The sequence below is a fragment of the Dipteris shenzhenensis genome, chromosome 6 (genome assembly GCF_047967505.1).
Source record: "Dipteris shenzhenensis isolate YYH24624 ecotype China chromosome 6, Dip_SZ_1.0, whole genome shotgun sequence".
Classification (NCBI taxonomy): domain Eukaryota; kingdom Viridiplantae; phylum Streptophyta; class Polypodiopsida; order Gleicheniales; family Dipteridaceae; genus Dipteris; species Dipteris shenzhenensis.
In genome coordinates this window covers 34,761,614-34,768,047 of record NC_141601.1, presented here as the reverse complement: position 1 = coordinate 34,768,047, position 6,434 = coordinate 34,761,614, and positions in this window count along the sequence as shown.

The window sequence follows — 6,434 nt, the reverse complement described above, 5'->3', positions numbered from 1 at the left end:
CACCTTCTTTTTGCAACAGATGGCTTCTTCATCGGGTCCATTTTGAGTCAGTTATGGCGTTTTTAGTCAAATCGCTAGTCGGGAGCAGCGCACACCTTACGAGGCATTCGAAACGTTCGGATGGGCATCGTTGGATTTTGAGTCATACAGATAGTCCCAAATCAAATGAGGAGAGGGCCATGATGGCCAAGGTTCCTTATGCATCAACGGTTGGGAGTCTTATGTATGCTATGATAGCTACTAGACCAAACATTGCATTTGTAGTGGGAGTTGTTAGCCGGTATATGGCTAATCCAGGAAAGAGGCATTGGGAGGCAGTTAAGTGCATCATGAGGTACATGAAGGGTACCAAGGAGATGTGCATCTGGTTTGGTAGAGGAGACATGCATGTACTTGCATACATAGATTTAGACTATGCAAGGCACGTGGATAGTAGGAGATCCACTTCTGGTTATGTGTTCACCTTTGCAGGTGGTGCAGTGTCATGGATGTCTCGTGCACAGAAGTGCATTGCTTTGTCTACCACAGAGGCTGAGTATGTTGCAACCACAGAGGATTGCAAGGAGGCTATATGGCTTGATCAGCTAGTGGGAGATTTGGGGATTTATACAAGTGTACCGACATTGCATAGTGATTCTATGAGTGCTATTCAGCTAGCACAAAATCCAGTCTTTCATGCAAAGACCAAACACATTGAGGTCAGGTACCATTTCATCAGGGAGGTACTTGAGGACAAACGCATAGAGCTTGTCAAGGTTCCTTGTAGATATGCTGACGAAGAGTCTACTTAGTCAGCAATTTGAGTATTGCCGTGTTTTGATGGGCATTGGATAGTATGCTCACTGGTTGTTCTCCCTTAAAGGCACATTGTCCTTTAAGTGTGAGGTTGTGGGGGTTAAAGGTCACTGTGCCTTTACCCCGGTTATGTACAATACTCAAACACATATATAAATGAATGAAAAAGAAGATTAGGGTGTTTTGCACCCCCACCAAAACTTGTGTGGCTCTCTGTTTCTCTCTCTCCCTCTTCCGTTCTTACTTCAGTTGAGAGCACTCTCAAATTAGATTAGCAACTTGGGGAAATTCAAAGTGTCTATTCTATAGTGATCTAGTCTACTCTGATCTAGATCTATACCAACCATCGATCGATGAAAGAACAGCAAATAATTCCTTTTCTTTTGTTCTTTTTAAGTGCTGGGTCAGATGCGTCAATGTAGAGGCAAATATGCGTGAAGGAAGTGGTTTTGTCGCTAAGGCTCAAATGTGAGTGTAACTTGCACCAAAGTGTGTGCGTGATATGACGATGCATAGAGCACAAAAAATCGAGTGACTTTCCTTTTTGGAGCACCCTCAAATTCTTCCTGGATCAAGAGATACAACTTGATCTAGGTGGAGGGGCAAAAGGAGTGCAAATGGTGCTCAATGATGATGTATCACTGTGGGTCACGTTCAGTGATGTGGCACAGTGCCTAGTAAGAGGCATGCCTATGAAGCCCTATGTTGAGGTGGCAGGAGTGGTCACATGCACAGCACTGTGTGTGCCTACAGAGGGTCAGTGTGCCACATGGCACTGATGATGTGGCAATTGATTGGGATGTTGATGTGGCAGTGTTGACTGGTCAATTATTGATTGATGAGGTGGTAGTTGACTATTGACTGGTCAAAGTAATGACATGGCTGTTGACCAAGTAATGATGATGTGTCAAAGATGACTTGGCTTGATGAGCTGGTAGGCTGACGTGGCAGTCAATTGATCAATGATGATGTGGAAGATAAGGGACACATGTCACCGGACTGCAGATAATGTGGCAGTTGTGGCTAAGGTGATGACATGTCCAATGGATAAGGACTCCACGTGGGCAAAATCTGTCCATTGACCAAAACCAAGTTCCACTGACCTAACCTGAGCAAGGCCTATCTGCCACATGTCGAAACGCGAGGCACCAGAATCTTTTGAGATTCTGATCTATGGATTTTTGTCGATGTCGACTCCTGTGGATCGTAGAGGGCCGTTGTAGGAGGCGACACACCCGTGAGTGCTACTGGCATCACATTAGATTGAAGGGAGAAGTCTGGAAGACAACGCATTGATGGAGAGGCTTGTGAGCAGAAGCTTGGCAAGGCTATCAGCCACCGGGAGCCGTTTCGTGGGTTGCCTTGATTGCAAGGTTGCATTTGGACTTCGTTGCACTTGTGTAGTTTCAGGCTATTACAGAGTCGTTGGACTTTGTTTGTGCTTTGCTTGTTGCATCTGTGTTGCATGTGCTGCTCTGGTGGTTGATGGAGCAGCCCATGTTGGAGTAGCTTGGAGTGTTGGCATTGGCTGTGAAGAACAGATCCCATTGTGGGCTGGAGAGTGACTATCTGCTAGAAGTATGGCGTTTTGGGAGCTGACTGTAGTAGGAGGCGACCGCTTGGTCGAGGCTCTCAAGATAAGGTAACCCGTGAGCTTAGTGGTAGATCTGGTTGGAGCAGTTCTGGGCAACCGTCGATGGCCCTTAGGAGGCGTGGAGTGAGTGTTGAAGATGGGTGTTGTTGTAGTACCTTTGATGAGGCTTGAGGGTCATTGGACATGTAGCCAGGTGCTATAGTCCGTTTGTGAGCTTTGGAGAAGCTATCGAAAGGTGTTGCAGACTTGGTGCTTAGAGAAGACTATGGGCTTTAGATAAGAAGGCATTGGAGATACGCGGCTATTGGAGATGCTCATTGGAGGCAGCTAAAAGCTTTGTAGAGAAGCGTCAAGGCTGAAGCAGTCGGACTTCAGAGTCACTTTTGGCCACTATCAGACTAGTTGAGAGTCTCGTTGTGTGGGTGGAGAGCTTTGCAGTCAAGGCCTTAGAGTAGAGGCCTTAGTGTAGTTTGAGAGGTCATTTGCTCTCTCTCTCATAGAATCGACTCTCAGAATTGAAATCTCATGCAAGAGAGAAATGAGACTCTCTTTCTCACAATAGAAGAGATCAAACGGAATTCTCTATCACTCAATGGACGGAATCAATTGACTGAAATTTTTCTTTCACGAAAGTGAAAATTCTCTCAAGAAAGCGAAAGTTATCACAGTGGAAGAGAACACTCAATCTCTCGATCTCTCAATCTCTATCTCACTCTCACAAGGTGGATGGTGCCTTAGCAGAAGGCAGAACCATGCTTTGATACCATGACAAAATATGAAGAGGGGAGAGAAGAAGAGTGGAGATGAGGAGAGAGGGCACAGCTTGAGAGCACACCACAAATGACTAACTATACATTAGATTTAGTTGAAAAAATAGAATATATACAAACCCATTTAGGGTTAGGGTTAGGGGATCTAACCCTTTCCTTTATAGCACTCTATTGGGTTAGTGCTATGCACATATGATCACATGATGATGCTATGCACACATGATCACATGATGTTGAGCATGAACTCTCAACAGTTTACACACTGAAGGGTGCCCAAGGTTGGGCACACTTTTGGACTAATAGGAAGCTTGAGTTTTGGCTTTGGGCGGTGGGCACCTCTTTACACATACACTGCCCATCCCTAAACCAAATAATCTGACGTGGAGTCCACGTCTTGCCCTCTCCAAGCCCTTCCATGGGCAGCCAAGCTTGGCTGCCCAACGATGGGCAAGCTAATGATAGCCAATAGTTGAAATCCTCTGGGTTCCTTAGCTCCCAACCTTCCTGCCATTTCACAGTGCTCCATCCCATGTGTTTCCTGTGTCTCCCATTTCCATCTCACGCATCTCCCTTTTGCAACAAATATTCAACAGTTCAAGGTACTGCCGCTCCTCCTTCACCTTACTTTCCTCTATGTGTACAAAATCCCCTTTCTTTTGTCCTTTTATAATTGAATGGCCAAAGATCCCACAAAGGCCAATGTGATCATTCGATGCCCGAAAAAGGACCGAAAGATTGAAGACATGCTTGTTGACTTGGCTACCATAGCCAAAGACATGGCAGCTCAACAAAGGGAGTCTATGGCAGATCGTAAGAATTCTAAAGATCAAAAGCTTCAAATGCTTGGCCAACTTACGTCTGTCGTGAGTGGCATCTTGGACTTCATAGAGAGTTCAAAGAAGGACTGACTTGATGCACTTCAGAAATTGTTGGGACATATTTGTTGTCATTTCTCTCAAGTGCATGTCGTGATATATTTGCTATTTCTTCATGTACTTTAGAATTTGTTGTGATATGTTTGTTGTCATTTACATTAGTATATTTTAGGATTTGTTGTGATTTATGGGCTACCATTTGCTTCTATAAATTTCAGCATTGGTTGTGATTTAGGCGCTACCATTAACTTCTATATATTTCAGAATTTGCTGGGACATATTTGCTATCATTTACATATGTATATTTCAGAATTTGTTGTGATTTAGGGGCTACCATTTACTTCTGCATATTTCAAAATTTGTTGTGATTTATGGGCTGCCATTTACCTCTATAAATTTTAAAATTTGTTGTGATTTAGGGGCTGCCATTTACTTCTATATATTTTAGAGTTTGTTGGGACATACTTGCCATCATCTACATCTATATATTTCAGAATTTGTTGTGGTATATTTACTATCATTTACATATGTATATTCAAAATTTGTTCTGATATGTTAATGCCATATATTGTTGTCATTTACATTGTACACTTCAAATTTTGTTTCATATGATGCAGGATGGAGGAGGACATGGTTCTTATGGTTTGTCTTGTAGCTCTTACAGCTTCAATCATTTCAATAATAGAGCTCTTGGATGATAGTTGCAGTGATATAGCCAATAAATGCATGCAACACATGGTGCTATTAAGTTAGTGCATGTCCCAAGTAATACCTACACGAAATGCTCGAATTGCTCAAAGGAGACATGGGAGGAGGTCGTGTGGGGCATACCAGAGACCTTCCACATTTATGGAGAGTGGGATGCTAGGTAGTTACTCAGATAAGATGTTTAAGAGTAGGCTTCACATCAACAAAGTAACATTTTAGTTTTTGACTGCACGACTTGCACCTCATTTGAAAAGAGCAGACACTAACTTTTGAAATGCAATTACTATGGAGAAGCGGGTGTGTGTGTCCTTACACCGTCTAGCCAAGGTTCGAATTTGCAAGTGATTGGGGATTTGTAGAGAAATATACACACACGTCTACATCTAAGGGGGTTCACACACATTTGACCACAAATCGACAAATGATGCTGCCCCCTCCACTTAAAATGTGTGTCCACTCACTAATATTTTCACATTCATCCGCCCGATGAATCTAAAAATCCAATGTGGAATCTGACTCATGGATGGATTAGCAAAATTTTTTGGGCATAGTGCCCGACTGAGCATCTAGTGAATTACAACCAATCCGCATTACATGTAGGAATATAACTCAGGACCCATGGAGCCTAGACTAATAGCCTTATCAACTACACTAACCCCTTTTTGGTGAAAGTATCGTGGAGCCTTTAGAGTGTGTTCCCATGCTTGGCATACCTCTAGCAAAATGTTGGGGAATGCTTGAGCTTGACCTACCCCCATGTATGGCCCCATGAATTTAGGAGCTTAAAGCGAGCACCTACAATGCCGTGATGGAGATGGGGAAAAGAGAGGCGAGGCTAGCTTCAAAAGTAGCTCATATAATGCATATGCAGACATTGGTATGCTAGTTCCAGCAACATATGTAGTCTTGTACGTCAGTTTTTTGCAAGCGTAGGTTCCATGGCACTCATGGAGATGAATGTTGGGCAAAACCCAAGATGTACACATATTTTCAAGAATGGAGAACCATGGGAAAACGTTGTTACTATTTAAACAATCAAGGTCCGCCCTTTTGTCAATACAAACATAGACAGATGATTATATTTTGTGTAAAATAGAGCTGGCACAGTTGTCCCACATCAATGGACGTGTGTGAAACCCACCCTACATACATATATCCATGTATCCATACACAAACAAGATGAATTACATTCAAGTGGCCTGTCCATAATTTTTCATTTGTATTGTTGTGTAGACAAGAGAGTGGTCAAACTAGTAGACATAATTTGTCCCGTGTTTGAAGGAAGCAGGGGAATGTTTCTCTACCTAAATGTAGTCTATGGTCGAGCTGTTGACTATTGTTGGGTCATGGATCAATTATTGCATGTTTTGTGATTGCATGAATGTGTTGAGCTTGTTTTGTGAGGAGCCTTGTTTATGGAAGCATATGTTGAAGTTGCCCATGACAATTGTTGGAATTGGTTTTATTATTTCTAGGAATAGCTTGTGAAGGGCTTGTAGCAATGGCATTATCGGACCTCATGGGGGCTTGTGGACATTGATAACAGCCATTTATGTGTTGCATGGTGCACAGAGGAGGACAATCAACATGCACTTTGCACCATTCTCTTAGAGAAAAACCTAATGCAGGAGTGTTATATTTTTTCTATAGTATGTCGCAAGGCCAAACCCTTTTGTACTACGAGAGTAGTTG